The following is an 18,505-nucleotide window of genomic DNA, read 5'->3' on the forward strand; positions in this document are numbered from 1 at the left end:
AATTCAAGTGCTTAAGGAAAAGGCTTTTTCAAAGACTTAAGAGAAACCCTGTTTTTCTAAAGAGACAAGGGCTTGCTGAAGAACAGAAATTTTTCTAATGCCCTGTAGCTAGAATTTGGAACCTTTCATCTGTTCTCTCTCCACACATTTCCTGCCAGGAGCCCAAGGGGAGGTAGAGGAAGGCCTAGGATCTGACCTGAAGAGAGTTAACTCAAGAATACTTCATTTTTTAGCATCATTTTTATTATTTAAGTCTGACAGAGGAAAGAGGTCAAATTTTCACCCAGTAGTTCCATGGGATTCTTTAAAATGTAAAACCATATTGATCATCAAAGTTAACTGAAGTGCATGTAAACTAGCCTCAAACTTATTTATTTATTTGTGTTATCCATCATGGGAGTCCACATGGTTACTGATTTTATTTAATTGAAAAAAACATTAAGGGAATAAAACTGCACATACACATGCGCTAAGGTAATAATAACTGCCATGGGTTGTTTTTACAGACAGATTTATCCCAAATGAGAATGAAGGACTTATGGCTAACTGAAAATAAGCCTGCAAAAATAGCAGTGTATTTTCCTTCAGATCTGCAAACTGTACACTGACTGTGCAAGAGAAGTGAATCTCCAACTTCTATGCTTTCTCTGAAAAGAAAAAAATAGAGGAAACACTTTGGTCAAACAAGAATAAAGTATTCACTACTAGGTAATGACTTGAGTTATCTTCCTACAAGTACTTTGGCAAAGGAAGGGTTCAGGGAGGAAAACCTGACACATTTAGGAGGCTCCTAAAAATGGAAAGATGTCTGAAAATGGAGCTCTTTCTTTTATTTCTACCAGCACAGTTTCTAGTGCCTGACTTCCCTCACTGCACCAACTTCTTTGAGATGACCATCCAGCTGCATCCAGCAGCCTATCAGACCCTCTGTGTGCCATAGCACAAGCGCAGCAGAGAGGGCTCAGTGCAGAGGGAAACAGGCAGCAGTGTGATCCCTAAAGAGGGATCTGTGGGAGCTGAGAAAGCAGGAGTCTTTGGGACACCAACTTGCTTGATAAGTGACATACAGATTGGAATTCCATTTTGTGGAGTTTAACATTTCTATTAAAATGTTTCATAATTTTTGTGATGGGTTTACATTGAAAGCAAACAAAGATAAAAATCTCACAGCCACCTGCTAAGCACCTATTAACCAAAACCTTAAAAAGCTTTGATTCCCCTCAGGCAAATTTTTTAGTCTTAGGAGAGAGATAGAGAGCAGTCCTCCCAAATTTAAAGACCCAGTCCGAAAACGTGCATCTGACATGAACACAGACTTCTCAGATGAAGTACAAACAGCAAATAAATACATGAAAAAATGTTCAACAGCACTGATCATTTGAGAGATACAAATTAAAACAACACTGAATTTTCACCTCACCCCAGAAAGAATGGCTATCATTAAGAAATCAACCAATAAAAAATGCTGGAGGAACTGTGGGGGGAAAAGGAATACTTCTCCATTGTTGGTGGGAATGCAGACTGATGCAGCCACTGTGGAAATCAGTGTGGAGAGTCCTCAAAAAACTAGGATTGGAGGTCTCATTCAACCTAGCTATTCCCCTTTTGGGTATCTTCCCAAAAGAATAAAACACATCATACCACAGCAACATATGTGCATGCATGTTTATAGCAACTCAGTTTATAATAGCCAGGTCTTGGAAACAACCTAAATGCCCATAGACTGAAGAATGGATAAAAAAGATGAAGTATTTCTATAAAATGGAATACTATTGAGCCATAAAGAATGATAAACTGGACATTTTTATAGGTAAATGGATGTGCCTTGAGAACATACTTATTAGTAAAATAAATATATCCTGCTATTTTTGGAATAGCTGTCTGTGCCCTCAAATCTAGTACAAGTAGACACACTACAACAGAATAAAATCAAACTAAACAGAGCGATAAGACTATTGTGGCTTTTAAATCCTGATACATTATTAACAATGTCCTCTGCCTTCCTTTTCTAGACAATTCCTCCCCTTTCTGTTTCTCATTGGTGCTTTGTACATTTTGGGTCACACTAACTCCTTTAGATTTTAGATGGGGGGGGCAACCTGCTATCTACCTAAGTGGTGCTGAACCTTTTTACCCTTGAGCTTGATCTTGAGCTGTATTCCTTTACCTACTAAAGCCTCAAGGTTTTCCTTTCTTGTAGCTGAGTAGTTCTCTGCTGCATAAAAGTGTCATGATTTTTCAACCTATCTGCAGCTGCTGGATGAACTGTTTCTATTTCTCTCTGATTCCCTGTCACATAGAGCATTGTTTTCTCATCTTTGACTTGCAGTCCATAAACTCTCTTTCAGGCTGAGTATATTTCCTATTCAGAGAATCTCTCTGGACCCTATCTCCTGATCTACTCTGCCTGTGTTTCTTTTTGTTAGTGTATCAAGGTCATCTGTGTTAGAGATTATAGCCAACCTTCTCTGCCTCATCTCTGCTATGCTATTTTTCTGCCATTGGTTGTCTACTTTTCTCCTCATTCCACTGTCTGCCCCATTCTGTCCCATTCATTGAGGCCTCTCTGCCACTGTTGCTGGAATCCTGGTATTTTTTGTTTCTCTCTTTAGAATGTCCTTCAGTATTTTTTGTAGGGTTGGATTAGTGGTCATGAACTCCCTCAGTTCCTCTTTGTCATGGAAGCATCTTGTTTCTCCATTAATTTTGAGAGACAGTTTTTCAGGGTACATCAATCTGGGTTGGAAGTTATTTTCTTTCAGGGCTTAGAATACTTTGCTCCAAGCTCTTCTTGATTTGATGGTTTGTGTTGAGAAGTCTGTCATGATTTTGATGGGTTTTCCTTTATAGGTTATCTGTTTCTTTTCTCTGACAGCTTTTAATATTCTGTTCTTCTGATGAATTTCTGGGGTCTTGATTATCTACACCCAGGATATCCTGGGTGTAGATCTGTTTTGGTTGTAGGTGGCTGGAGTTCTGTATGCTTCATATATCTGAATATCATTTCTTTTTCCTATGCTTGAGAAACAGAGCTACACCCAGGCATATAATAATCAAGATCCCAGAAATTCAGTATAGAATATTAAAAGCTGTTAGAGACAAGAAACAGAAAACCTATATAGGAAAAGCCCATCAGAATAATGGCAGACTTCTCAACACAAATCATCAAGTCAAGAAGAGCCTGGAGCGAAATATTTCAAGCCCTGAAAGAAAATAACCTCCATCCCAGATTGATATACCCTGCTAAACTGTCTCTAGAAATTAATGGAGAAACAAGATGCTTCCAAGACAAAGAGGAACTTGGGAAATTTGCAACCACCAATCCAAGTCTACAGAGAATACTGCAGGGCATTCTAGAGAGAGAGAAAAGTACTTGGATTCAAGGAAGTGGCAGAGAGGCCTCAATGAATGGAGCAGAAAACAGAATAAAGAAGATAAGCAGACAACTGATGGCAAAAAAAGAGCATAACAGAAATGAGGCAGAGAAGATTTTATTCAAAACTGATATGACTGATAGTATGAAGTCTGAGAGTATAGGCAACTACACTGAAGATAACAAGGCTCTACGATACACATTCTGGTTTGATAACTGCCTGTTTTTGAAGTTTTATACTTTACAAAGTTGTGTTTTTATTAATACTGTTATGTACTGACATATTCAATTATACTATACCTGATGATATAGCCAATTCTATTGGAGATAACAAGAAACAACACAGTAACCATTGTAGAACACCTTGTACAGTGGTTTTATACAATGTTTTTGTTTCATGCGTTTATAGGAATATGTTTTGTTTTGTCTTGCTTTGTTTTGTTTCTCTCTCTAACATAGAAAGGATAGAAATACCTGTTAAGACTCATGCATGTGGAGAATCTTTAAACAGTTTATGAGAACTGATCTTATGGCACATGATGAAATGAACAGATACTATGAAGAAAAAGAGACACTAAAAAACCCAGTGCTGATCCTGGAGTGTCATAATATGAAACCCAGCAATAGTATTATTCTTTGTTCAGAGTGATATTAGCCTGCTTGGGTTTATTCAATCTCAACATAATTGAAGAGATGGATAACTGCATGTGTGTTTAAGTGTATAGGATTGATAACCATATTTCTAAGTTTTTGTTGGATAGTTGAACAGAACTGGTTGTAGTCTCACTGTTTGAATCCCCACTTTATATGTTCCCCTTTTGTATCTTGAATAACTATTTGTAAGAGGACAACTGTAATCATCAATTAGTGATTCCTTACTGTTTAATTTTTTTCTTTGAAAGTATGTATTATTTCTATCTGTTTTCTGTTTTGTTTAGTCTTTCTTTAAATAAAAATTTTTTAAAAAGACACTACAGTACCCAGTGCTGATCCTGGAGTGTCATGATGTGCAATCCAGAAATACTATTATTCCTTGTTCAGAATGATTTTAGCCTGCTTTAGTTTGTTTAATCTCAACCTAAATGAAGATATGGATAACTGCATGTATGTTTAAGTGTATAGGACTGACAACCATATTACTAAGTTTTTGTTGGATAGTTGAGCAGAACTGTTTGCAGTCTCACTGTTTGAATTCCCACTTTATATGTTCCCCTTTTGTATCTCGAACAACTATTTGTAAGAGGACAGTATGTAAACATCAACTTGTGATTTCTTGCTGTTTATTATTTATTTATTTATTTATTTTTGTCTTTTTCGTTTTTATCGGTACCAGGGATCGAACTCACGACTGCCTGCTTGCAAGGCAGGCGCTTATGCTGCTGAGCTAAATTCCCAGCCCCTTGTTTATTTTTTTTGAATGTATGTATTATTTCTACTCATTTTCTGTTTTGTTTAGTTTTTCTTTAAAAACGAAACATTAAAAAATACTATTTTTCAGCCTGGTGTGGTAGCACATAGCTGTAATCCCAGCACTCAGGAGGCTGAAGCAGGAGGATTGCCACAAGTTTGAAGCCAGCTTGGGATACTGTTATAGATTAAAAACTGGTGGTTAACTTAATGCTCACAGAATTGAATCACCATGCTGCTGTGTATAGATGTTTCACCTGAGGGAAGTTGCCAGCATAAATAGAGACGTGGAAAAGGAGAGGAAAGGCATTGAGGTATTGAGGCGTTCAGTCATTGAGGCGTTGAGGCGTTGAGGCATTGAGGCATTGAGGCATTGTGATGTTTTGGGTTCTCCTATGAGTTGCTGTTTGAGCAGTTAGGTCTCCGGGAGAAGCTCTGATCCTCACATTGAGCATTGCTTCCTGGCTCCAGAAGGGAAGACATGTGCTGCATGGTCTCCAGGATGAACTTGTCCACTGGCTTCCTGACGTGTACTCAATTATGCTTATCTTTGGAGGAGCCTGGGGCCTCTGTGTCACTGAGGATGGCTGTGTTGCTTTTCAGGACAGCCCTGGTCTTTGTTTTGAGCATGACTTCTTGGCTTCAGCATAGAACCCTCAACCTACCAGCACAGCTCCTTCAAACTGCTGGCATAGACTTTCTAGCTTCCACCGCTGACCTTTGGGCCTTCCCAGCACGGCCCCATAAAATGGACTGGTGTGAGTCCTTCTCATGGGCTCTAGACCTCCAGTTGGACTCGTGGTAGGCATTGTCATGAGTTCTGGGTTTTCATCTGGACTCATGCAGGACATTGCTGTGGGATTCGGGCCCTTGGCTAAATATTCTATGTCTTTGGTGTTGTGGATAGATTTCCTGCACTTTGTGTTAACTCTGGGTGACCATGATAAAATAGTATTATAATTTCCATGTTCTGATTCTAATTGTTTTTCTTCCAACCCCTGACTACAGCAGTTACACAGAGAGTTCAAGGCCAGCTTAAACTACATAGCAAGACCCTGTCTCAAAGAACTAAAATCAATCAATCAACCAATCTCAAGACAATTAGTTTATGTAAGACTTCACTTTTTAAAAGCAAAATGACTTTGGGGTACATAACTTTGTATTGCCTCACTGACATTTTCCCAGAAGTTATAGACTTGAATTCTTATACTCCTTTCCGTTGCTGGCTGCTATAGTTTGGATGAGTATCCTCTAAGGGTCCATGTGATAAAGGGTGGTGACGATACAATTGAGTGAGCCAAAATTGTCCAGGTTCTTGTGTACAACAAAGAAAGAGTTGCCAAGCACACACATTATAGTATGTTATTCATTGAAGATTGTGGGGCAGCAGCAGGAACAGGCAGAAGGACGGAGTGGGCACAAAGGGGCCTTTGTAACTCAGGTATCTGGTGTTTACAGAGTTAGACATCCATTGGTCCTAGGTGCCTTCCACTGTCTCTCTTCTGATATCAGCAATCTACATGACCTCCTAAACTTAAATTTGAGTAGTTATTAGGGTGGTCTTGTGTTTATGGTTGAATGGAGGGAAGGGAGGTGACCCACAAAACTTTCCTGTTGTAGGGTTATGGAAGCGTGTGGATAACCATTAGGGGTGATGTAATGTTTACAGCTGAATGAAGGGAAGGGAGTGACTCAGCTTCTTTGTTTCTAACGGTAGTAGCAGTGGGACTGAAAAGTTTGTAGCCTTTAGGAGATGAGGCTAAGAAATGTCCTTAAGTCATTGGGGATATGCTTCTGAAAGATGCTGTGGGACTCTTGCCCATCCTGTCTTTCTCTGTTCCTGGCATGTGATGTGAACAGTTTGCTTTGATATTGTCACCTGACACCCTCACTGGAGGCCCAAATCATAGGGCTGCTCAATCTTGGACCAGAACCTCAAGAACCCTAAAGTAAATTAATCTTTTCTCTTCAGAAGTTAGGTGCCTCAGATATTTTGTTATAGTGATGAAAACCTGACTAATACACTATGCCATTCCTAATGAGGTACTAACAAATAGAGAACTAGCAAATGAGGGTGACCAAAAGCATAAACTGGGAGAGCAAAATGGAGGGTTAACTCAGCCAAATGACATTTTGATATATTTCTAGCATTATCTGCCAACTACAGAAAGCAGCTACTTTTCTGTCAAGGAAATGGTATTTAGAATCAAATGACTATGAAGAAATAAAGGAGAGTATGAAAACAAGACTATGCCTTTGAAATAAGATGGAATAGACCTTTGTATACAAGATGTATCCAAACATGAATTAAAAGACAATCATTTCTCTAGAGACTTTGAGAGCTGAGAAAGACCTTCTCAATGTTCATCCCTAATTAGATAGGATACAAGAAATAAAAACTAGGCAGAAAGGAAACCAGGAAAATTATATTTTTAAAAATGAAAACTGAAGTTTTAGGACACAGACCCAGTTTAATTTTTTTTTCTTCTCCCAGAACACAATAAGCCCAGGCAATTCTCTTTTGTCTGCAAATGATTCAGCTATTCCCTTTTTACTTGCAAATGATACTTTTCCACCTGTGAATAGAATACCTTTTCACCTATGAATTATGATTTCCCCTATGAGTAGGGCATTATCTTACTATGGGTAGACCATCCTCTCCCTCCTACAAAACCAAAATGAAGACTATTGATTATCAAAGCTGCAGATCTCCACCACCCAAAACAGAAAGATTCCCAAGTCCATTTTCTTACATAAGACCACAGATTTCCACCACCCAAAACACAGAAAGATTCTCACTTCCAAACTGTATTGTGTTTCACTTTTTTGGAGTGCCTGCCCTCTATTCCTGCATGTGTCCTAAACTCTCAGGCTAATAAACCCTTCCTGTGCCACTTGCTGACACATCCTGAAAATTCTTTTCCTGACTGATGGCAGTCAGCAAACCACAAACTTCTGCTGTAAAAGGGCAGGTTAGGTTCCTTATTTCAGCGTTAGGAACCTCTTCAGACCTAGCCCAGTGACCCTTCCATACTTCCATCCTTGGTTTTTTATTTTGAGAGGGGATCTTGCTAAGTAGTTTAGGCTGGCTTTGAATTCACTATGGAGCCCTGATTGGCCTCAAACTTGGGGATCTCTTGCTGAGATCCTCCTTGCTTCCTCCTGAATGCTGAGATCACAGATGTGTAGCAATGAGATAGAACATAAATAGGGTGTGGCTTAGACTGGCTGGGAAGATGTTAGAGACCACTACAAAGCGGCTGTCAGCAGGATTTAAAATTAACTAATTGGCTTTCTATGTTTATCTGTGAGTCTGTCCTAGGCCTCAGCCACTTGCCTGGCGATGGGAGCTGATTCATAATTCAGTGAACCTCTATGAATCACTGGTCCTGCCTGAGGTCTTCAGTGGCCTGTGAGGCCAGAGATACCTCAAAGGGCAAGCTAAGGCCACAGCTACAGACACTTGGCTTAAACATCAATTAAGTACATAGAGACTGCAGCTGCAGGAATTACTCCTACAGTCTCACTGCTACCATGACTTCATGATAAGACAGTTCTTGCCATGATCCATTAAATTGACATGATTCATTACTTGAAGAAGTCCTTGAAGTGACTCCCAAGGTCCTGCTCATTGCCTGTGCTTTCCTCAGTTTCCCTGCCTCTTGTTGTTGGACCTAATAAATAAAATGGGCGGTCCAGAGAAGTCTTTGTCTTAGCCCTTGGAGTCTTGAGCTCAGCTAAAGGGTTTTGAACCTTCTGGAGCCCTAAAATCATCATCACTTGTCTCATTTTATTTAAACCTCCACTGTACACTCATTTGGGAGATTGGGGATCTAGGTCAGGACCCGATAGGAAGAGAGGTGTGGGATCCCAGCACTGCTTCTCAGGACACATATGTAGAAATTCTCATGGGTTCAAGATGTGGATGGTGTAAAAGGATACAGATGTCATGAAGACCTGGCTTATCAAGAATGTCCTCACAATAGCCTACCCTGTGTCCTCCAGGGTGTACTTTTATCTTGCTTCTTTCTTTTACTAAACCCAAGCTTGCTCTGCAAAGCCAACTTCTCCCTCACTCTTCTCTTTTACTTTTGCAAATACACATCACAGTTTTTCATTTGTTCTGTCCAATTCTTTGTTCAAGATGATAAGAACCTAGAAACCAGCTCCAGAAAGAGACATTAACACCACAAAACCTGGTACCCTTTATTTTGCTAGCCAACTTCTAGAAAGAGCTACTCTGTAACACCACCATGCCTAGCTTTACCCTTCCATCATGTGATATGCCATTAGCATAAGGGAGTTGGTTATACAATGTATTTTTCCAGTGTGGATTTTTTTCTTTCCCTATAATGAAAAAGCTGTCATTTTGTTAGCTGGATGATAAGTGACTTACTGTGTAGATTGCATACACAGACCTTCCAAAACATGATCATCGTGGTGTGTTCAAGGAATTGATTTTTTTGAATTCTAATTCTAAATGGTGTAATTTTTTCAGTTTGATGAAACAAACAATTTCATTGTGAACACCGACATCTTATCTATAATCATATGAAAACCTAATTAGGATGGTCTCCAAATTTTTAATGGTTATTTTCCAAAAGTTTATAAATGAGAATTTTCATTTTAATCCATAGTGAAACTATAATGAAGCCTGATCATCCTTTTTTGATCTCTACCTTTCTTCAAAGTCTCCTCTTTGGAAACATCAATTGCTAAAACAAGTTAGTCCAAATGGATTTAAAAACAAAACACGACAACAAAGAGAACACTTCCTGTTTACTAATTAATCTCTCCCAACTGTTTTGGCTGCACTGATTAAGCCCTATTACATGTCCAATTTGAATGACCTACAGAACCAACTAGTTCAAAAACAGTTCCAGCTATCTTTAAATCTACCCAAAGGAAAAAAGCAAAATTCAGGTCATCTTTTTCCTTTTCCTCTGTCCCTTTTCTCCCCAGGGGTAAATATCTTTTTTCTACTTGAATACTTGGCAACAATTGTCCTTACAAAGAAAGGCTTTAAATAGTGGCCCCTAACCATTTTGTCACCAGGGACCAGTTTTATGAAAAACATTTTTTTATGGACTGGGAGTACAGGATGGTTTTAGGATGATTCAAGCATATCACACTTATTGTGCACTTTATTTCCCTTACTATTTTACTGTAATATATACTATAATATTAATACAGCTCACCATAGTGCAGAATTAATGGGAGCCCTGCGTGCCAGCTTTTCCCCTTGCAATTATATGGTCACATCTGGGAATGATGGGAGACAATGACACCTGAAGTGTGTTGCCTATATCCAGTCTCCTCTGCAATCATCTTTTGGTTGGTATCACTGCAGAAAACCCTGCTTCACAAGGATAGGATGTTGTAAATAGAAGAGGGCTTCTTAGTGCTTTGGTGGCAGTCTCAGGATATTCCACCCTGTCTTTAATCAAGAACATATTGATATTTGAAGTTGTCTCAAACATACTTTTAAGGCCACTGTCATTTGTTATCTCAAGCAGTCAATCCTCTTCTAATATGGGCAAAGTTGATTCACCCAGCTTACTTACAAATGGGTCATGGATTCATTCATCACAAATCAGGGATATTTGTGGTTGAGAAGTAATGCTCAAACTTTTTTGAAAGCTGAGATAGGTGATTGTGCACCAGCAAGGAGAAAGAAGGTCCTGATTTAGTCTCTCAAAATCTACTAATATTTGAAACATGTCAGAAATCTCAAGAGTTTACTCATCATCCCATAATCCAGTTTGACTTTGAATGTAGCACAATTTATTTATTTAATTTGTTTAAGATAGGGTTTCACTATGTAGTTCAGCCTGGCCTTGAACTCATTAAGGAGCCCAAATTGGCATCAAACTCAAAGATATCCTCCTGCCTCAGCCTTGCAGGTATGAAGATTATAGGGTTGTGCCATCAGGCCCACCAAATGCTGTCACTTTATTCATCAACTTGAACACAGTTGTCCTGCCCTGAAGTGACAGATTGAGTTTGTTGAGAAGGTTGAATGTTATACAAATAAAGCCTTCGGTGTCCCGCTGTCCACCAACTTTATCCATTAAAGAGTTGTACAGCAATGTGCTGCCATGATGACTATTTTCTAAAGGAAATCTCTGGAGAGGCTCTCAGAGCTCAAAATCTCTAGTCAGTGGTTTACCTTTAGAAAACCACCTTGCTTTTATGTATGGGGGAAGATACATGTGCTCTGCATCCAACTCCTCACAGACCGACATGAATAGATATGAACCAAGGGCATGTTCTTCAATGTGGTTGATAATTGTAATCACAGCCTGCAAAACGTTAAGTTCAGGTGATATTCTGAAGCTAGCTAGGGTTTCTCTATGGGTGACACAGTGCAGACACTCACATTCAGATAGAAGCGACCTCTTTAACCTAAGCAATGAAACCAAAAGGCCATCCAGTCATGGCACTGGCTCCTTGTGTATATATACTGACACAAATGATCGATTCACTTTTCCTGACACATAATCCTTGACAGATCTGAATATTTTTGGAACTATGGTGTTGGTTGGTTACAAAAATGCACATAACATATCCTTGTACACATCTTTCTGAAAAATATATTGCACAGAAGCAAGCACTGTTGCTTTGTTGTCAATATCAGTAGACTCATCAACCTGCATTGCATATTACTGTGACTTATTATCTCTAACAACTGGGTCTCAGTGTCTTCTACTAGTCCATCAATTCATCTAGTTACGGTGCTAGAGTGCTAGTCAAAAGAGGAACAAGTGGCACTTTTTGAACTGCAGAGTCTCCTATAAGTTCAAGACAAATGTCTTTAACAGTACGCAGGATCAACTCTTTGGTATTAGTAAAGGGCTTCTCAGCTTTAGCAATGTGGTTAGCCACTAAGAATGATGCTCTCAGCGTTACGCATATAATTAAGTGGGAATCTTCAATAATTGCTTCTTGATCTTCACATTTTTGGAGTTTTTTTGTGTGTTTTTCTTTTTTATTGGTACCGGGGATTGAACTCACGACTGCACACTTGCAAGGCAGGTGCTTATGCCACTGAGCTAAATTCCCAGCCCCTATCCTCACATTTTTTTTATGTTCATATTTTTTTCTTTTGAAAAACTCCAAAAGCTAGTGTACTAATACAGAATGCTCAGTCTCCATGTAGCGAAGCAGTTTTGAAGGTTTCATGGTTTTGTTGGGTAGCTGGTTGCCACAGGTTGTACTAAATGGACTCGGAGGATTCCATTCAAGGCAGTCCCTCCGGTGGTGATACAGAAGATGAAGCAGCTGCAGCCCAAGGCACCCTGTGGATAGGCTGCAGATCCTGCCCAAATGACAGCTCACCACATACAGTATAGTCCTTACACACATACTGAACTGTTAAATTTGGGAAATTAGCTTTGACAAAGTCAGAGAGAACCTCTGGCTGCTTGGTTGTCGCAATTGTTGGATTTGGGGGGTGGATGGTGTGAGGTGTACTGAGCAAGGGATGGAGAAGTCAGCCTTCATCACTGGCCATCTCTCCCTTAGACAGAGGCTGAAGAACTGACCCCCCCTGCCCCCGACAGAAACTCACACCATGCTTTACTTGCTTGTGACAATCATTTGTGTGGTGCAGACCAGTGGCAAGGGATGTGTCTGAGACAGTGAGCAAATGGTAGTCATTCGCTGACCTCCTATAAGTTATGTGGGAGCTGGGTGTGTGGCAGGCAGTATTTAACCTTAATACATAGGGCCCCCATGGTGAATGGTTCACTGCAGGCATGAGGGACAAATGAAGGAATCAGACTGCCACCATCCTGACCAGAGACCCCTGTAAAGCGCCCCCTCCAGCACAGCTGCGCCTGGGGACTCAGAACACTCAGCCCTGCGACTGACAGTAGCCGCCACTCCTCGTGCTTCCCCAAACCTTGTCCCTGGGCAACCTTGCCCTGCTGGCTCACGCTCTCTCCAGCCTTGACCTTGGCAGGAAATCACAACCCCTTCTGACTGAACTCCTCCTCCCCAGGACCCTACAGAAGACCCCATGACTGGCATCAGAGCAGCTGGCCTGCTGTCTATGGCCAGAGTGGTCCCTCTCAAGCTTGTTCTGCAATGAACCTGTCCTGTTGAGCTCCACGTCTGCTTCTTCTTTTTCTTTTTTCTAATAAAGAGGTCCTCCAGAATGCCCCCTCCTTCTCCTTTCAGTAACTCATGGCACCTTTAGTTCCCTATTTGGGGCTCCAGATTAATGAGTATCAACTACTATGGTGGCTAACGTAGGGAAGGTAGAGACTGGGAAGCAGGATTCTACTGTCCACACTGTCATGGAAACCACAGACAGAGAGGGGAGTAATCAAGGAAAACCGCAAAGGTCACACATTCATGAATATGGGTAGATTTGTTAGGGGCAAGAGCCAATCAGGCCAAGATTAACAAAAAACTGAATAGCTACCTGTTAGAGCTATGGAGTTAGCAATCCACTGGCTCCTGACCAATGGTCAGTGGGTTCTAGGTCTAGTAGAAATCAAAGCTGAGTGCACCCTGCTCTTTGGAGACCCAGAGAAATCTTTTGTATATACCTTGCTATGGGGGTCATAGCACCAAGATAATAACAGTCCTCGTGCATTTGGAAATAAGTTGCCTGCCCTATAAGCAACATAATGTGTATGTGTCTACGATATTGGAGAACATTTTAGGAGTTGATATACACCATGAACTACAGCTCCACATTACTATGGGGGCATTCCACTTGCATGTGTGCATTGTGAAGGTGATAAGAAGGCATGTAAGGAACCCCCCTTTGACATTGCTGGTGCCCCTAAGGGTAATGATCATGGAGCAGTACTGCTTGCCAGGTGGACATGATGAAATCAACAGTACAACTGAGGAGCTAGAGAAGGTAAGAATTATCCAGCTAGTACATAGTCCTTATAATTTACTTGTGTGGCTGATGGTTCCTGGAGGATGATGGTGCACTATCAAGAGCTAAATAAGGTCATTCCTCCATTGCACATTACTGTGCTCTCTGTGGAAGACCTAATGGTTTGTTTTAGCAAGGGACTGGATATTTGTCACTTTGTAGTAGATTTGACTAATGCTTTCTTCTATATTGATATAGCTCTTTGACAGCCAGAATCAATTTGCTTTTGTATACGACTGTTAAAGAACTTTCATGGTGCTCCCACAGGGATGTCTGCATAGCTTTACCTAGTGTTATCATTTGGTGGCACTGGATTTGGCTCAGTGACCAAAGCCACCATCTGTGCAGATGTGCTATTATTATATTGATGATATGCTGCTTATTTGTGGTTCTGTTGCAGACCTCAAGGCAGTTGTACTACTGTTCCTGACACATCTCAAAGTGGTTGGGCAGTCAGTGAGGGCAAATGACAAGGGCCTGGATTTTCAGTCAAATTCTTGGGGTTTCTCTGCTCAGGCAAGACAAAAATTATTCCTAATGCAGTCATAGATAAGATCCAGGCCCAGTCTGACCCTACCACAATGAAGCAATTGGAGACTTCCTTTGGGTTGCTGGTTTGTTAGAGAACTTTCACACCATACCTGGCCCAGGTGTTATACTCCCTATACTGGCTAACAAAGAAAGGCAGTCCCTGGAACTGGTTCCCAGAAGCAGAAGCAACTTTTAAGATTACAAAAAGGACCATTAATGTGTCTTAAGTCCTCTATGTCTTTAACTCACCAGACAGTGTGAGCTGTATATCCATGTCACCACGGAGGGTTTTGGGTGGGAGTTATATAGCAGAAGTCAGAAAGGTTGTGACAATGGATAGGATTCTGGTCCCAAATGTGGAAAGGAGCTAAAGGGCTGATACTTACTGACAGAGAAAGAGCTGAATGCAGCTTATGCTTCCCTGATAGCCACTGAAAACGTTACTAAGACAACTCCTGTGGTCATCAAGATCTCTTACCCAGTAGCAGGATGGGTCTGTGAGTGGACCACTAAGCCTAAGAGTGATACTGCACAGACTCCCACATTGGCACAGTTGGGAGTGAATCTGCAATAGCCCTATACTTTGTCCACCAGCCCTGGGTGGGCAAGGCTACAAAAAGTCCTGAGACTTTTGATGTACATTTCACTGCAGACCCAAAATTGCCCACCTTTGCAGGGGATAGAGTCAGAGAAAAGTCCCTAGAAGAGTAAAGGGCTGCTTGTTAGTAGCTTGTTGCTACAGCCTATCTTGATGTGGATTACAGGTACAACGTTTCTCACTTCTTGCCCAGGGAACTATGTGGAAGATTCATTGTGAGGTGAAACCCCCAAGTGGAATGGAGTTTGTAGTAAGGGTCCCCCAGTTGGTTGAGCTCAGGCTTTTTACCTAGGCCTTCCATTTGCTAGTGAGTCATCATATGTTATGTAGCCCACACTTATGCAAAAAACTATAGCTAAGACATAGGTACAGTGTAGAAAAGAGGCTCAGATAGAAGCAGTAAATAAAACAATGCATGCATGAACTAAAATAACTGTTGAATTCTGACTTAACAGCTGCCACCAGAGGCAGATGCACAATTCAAGTACATTAACTCACTTGCCACTGGAAAGTCTGCCACCAGATGTGGTTTAATTGTTACTTACTGATTGGGTTTAGATATGTCTGCAAGCAACTGACTTACTATGGTCTCTGTGCACTCAAACTTCTCCATCAATGTTAATCTGTACTTGCAGCTGTTCCCTAGCCCTACCATCATTGCCTCAGCTCCACCACAGATCATCAGGCATTAGATTCTCATAAGGAGAAAACAACCTACTACCCTTACATGAGCAGTTCACACTAAGGTTAGTAACCCACGAGGATCTAACACTGCCCCTGCTCTGAGAGACTGTGGAGCTTGGATGATAACATAAGTGATGGGGAGGGGTTGTAGATGAAGCTTTGCTTGCTCACCTGCTGTGCACTTCCTGGTGTGTGGTCTGGTCCCTAACAGATCATGGATTGGTACTAGTCCATGGCCCAGTGGTGGGGGTCACTACTTTACAAAGCAAAGTCTAAACTTTTCCAGAAATATTGAAACAAGGTCTCAAGCTTTTTTGGTAAAGTCCCAGATAGTAACTATACCTGTCTACTGTATCCATGGGTTCCATATCCTCAGATTCAACTAACTGCTGATAGGAAATATTTGTGTACTGAACATGTGCAGACTATTTTTGTCACTATTCTTTAATAATATAGTATAATAGCTATTTATATACCTTTACATAGCATTGGCAGTTAGAAGTAATCTACTGGTGACTTAAGGTATGCAGGAGGCTGTACATAGGCTCTATGTAAATTCTTTGCCATTTTGGATAAAGAACTTGAGCATGAGCAAATTTTGGTATCCACAGGGGTTCCCAGAAACAATCTTCCAAGGATAGAGAGGGACAAGCGTATTTGAAGCTTTGTTAGCTACCTATGGGTCTTTGTTTCTCTTCTTCCTCCTTCTCCTTTACAAACCCTTAAAAATGTGAAAACCATTCTCAGCTCACAGATAACAAAATAGGACACAGGGAAAATTTGATCCATAGGTCATGGTTTGCTGATCCCCATGGACAGGACCATTTATAATTTGTGCATAAATTGCCTCTCTGGTCTTTTGCTGCAGTTCGCTCCAAGTTTCTTTCTCTTCTAGACTCATTGAGTTTATTTAGTTTTCTGAATATATGTAGCTTTTTCCAGTCTCTGACTTTTCTCTATATGAAAGCAATCCTCTTTCCTATACATGAATGTGACACCCAGACATATTTTAAGAAATACCTTAAAAATAAACTTGTACAGTTTTTCTCTACTTCCCCAGAAGACTCATTCCTTTCCTTATGCTTTCTGTTGACTTTGAAGCAAGCAGAATCCATATTTTGGTTAAGCATTTAGATGAGCTTTGGGGTCAGCCAGACCTGGGTTCAAATTCAGCTTTGTCCTTAGCTTTGACTTTGAGAAAGGTATTAACTTGCGTTCCCAAGCTTCCATAATCTGAAAGATGAACCAAAAATAAATTATATTCCTACTAATATTTACACCACTTAAAATGCCCTAAGTGACCTTTCAAAGGACTAAGATAATTCAGTGTTGTTGAACAAAGTACGGTAAAATTGATACTGCATGTACTAGTGCATTGAAATATAAACAGGTGCATATTTTAGGAATGTGTACTCACATATTAGTTCTTTTGTTTGTTTTGTGTTTTGATATTTTTGAGACTGGCTTTGGCTATATAGTTTAGGCTGGCCTTGAACTCATTTTGTAGCTCAGGAGGGTCTTGAACTTGTGGAATCTCCTGCCTCAGCCTCCCAAGCGCTGGGATTACAGGTGTGCGTCACCATGTTCAATCATGTTTTCACATTTTAAAGATGACTACGTTTCTTGCTTCAGTAATCTTATTGTAAAATAAGTGCCAAAGATTTTATAAAGAGTTTTTATGCTTATTTTCATTGCAGGATTGCTTTTTGTGTTATAATGAAAAGGAATGGAAACAATATGGAAAAATGGAAAGTAAATTATTCAATTTCTTCTAAAAATGCATTATGACATGATAGGGTAAGATTCTATTGCAGACTTTGGCATTTATCCCTACATTAGGCCAAACTAAATGGCCTAAATAAGGTAGTAATAGAACAGTACTGGATGGAAAACTAAACAAAGGCAACCAGGAAAATTCTGAAAAGGAAGAACAGTGAAAGATAATGAATCTAAGCAGATGTGAAAATGCAATATTTTAAAACTCACTAGTTAGAAAAATTTGATACTTGTGCATTACCCATTCATGATAAGAAAACCCTACATAAAATTGGAATAGATGGTCTTTGTCTCAATCTGATAAAAGTTTTCTATGGCAAACCAACAGCCAACATCATACTAAATGGAAGAAAACTGGAAGTTTTTCTCTAAAATCAGGAACAAGACAAGGACGCCCACTATCACCACTCCTATTTAATATAGTTCTGAAACACTAACCAGGGAAGGCAGATAAAAGGGAGAAATAAAAAGAATAAAGATAGGAAAAGAAGAAGCTAAATAATCATTATTTGCAGATGGTATGATACTCTATATAAAAGATCCCAAAAACTCCCCCAGAAGACTTCCAGAATTGGTAACCAAATTCAGCCCACTGTATACAAAGTCAACACTCAAAAATCAATAGCATTCCTGTACACAAACAACAGACTCACTGAGAGACATTAGAGAAACTGCACCTTTCACAACAGCATTGGAAAACAATGAAATACTTAGTAATCAATCTAACAAAGGAAGTAAAAAAAAACTTTGCTTTGAAAACTACAGTACTCTGAATAAAGAGATAAAAGAGGATATCAGAAAATGGAGCACTATCGCTTTCTTGGGTGGGAAGAACCAACATAGTGAAAATGACCATATCCCCAAAATTGTTATACAGATTTAATGCAACACCAATCAAAATACTAACAGCATACCTCATAATTAAACAATCCTAGCATTCATTTGGAACCAGAAGAGACCTAGAACAGCAAAGGCAATCCTGGGCAACAATATAAAACAGGGGGAATCACAATCCCTGACTTGCAATTGTATTGTGAAGCTATTGTGATACTGGTGCATGAGCAGACTGAAAGGACAAAACAAAAGTCCAGAAATAAAAATAATGTTCATCAGAGTTAAACATGTGGTAATGTTGTATTCTTAGGTAAATGTGGTCTTCACTAAAAACTAGTAATAGAAAGCTAAGGCTGGTATCTTGACATCTGGAAAAACATACAGCTGGATCTAGGCCCGGCATGGT

Source organism: Cavia porcellus, unplaced genomic scaffold (assembly GCF_034190915.1).
Source record: "Cavia porcellus strain 051 isolate PalLab524CR breed Dunkin Hartley unplaced genomic scaffold, mCavPor4.1 scaffold_3, whole genome shotgun sequence".
NCBI classification, from domain to species: domain Eukaryota; kingdom Metazoa; phylum Chordata; class Mammalia; order Rodentia; family Caviidae; genus Cavia; species Cavia porcellus.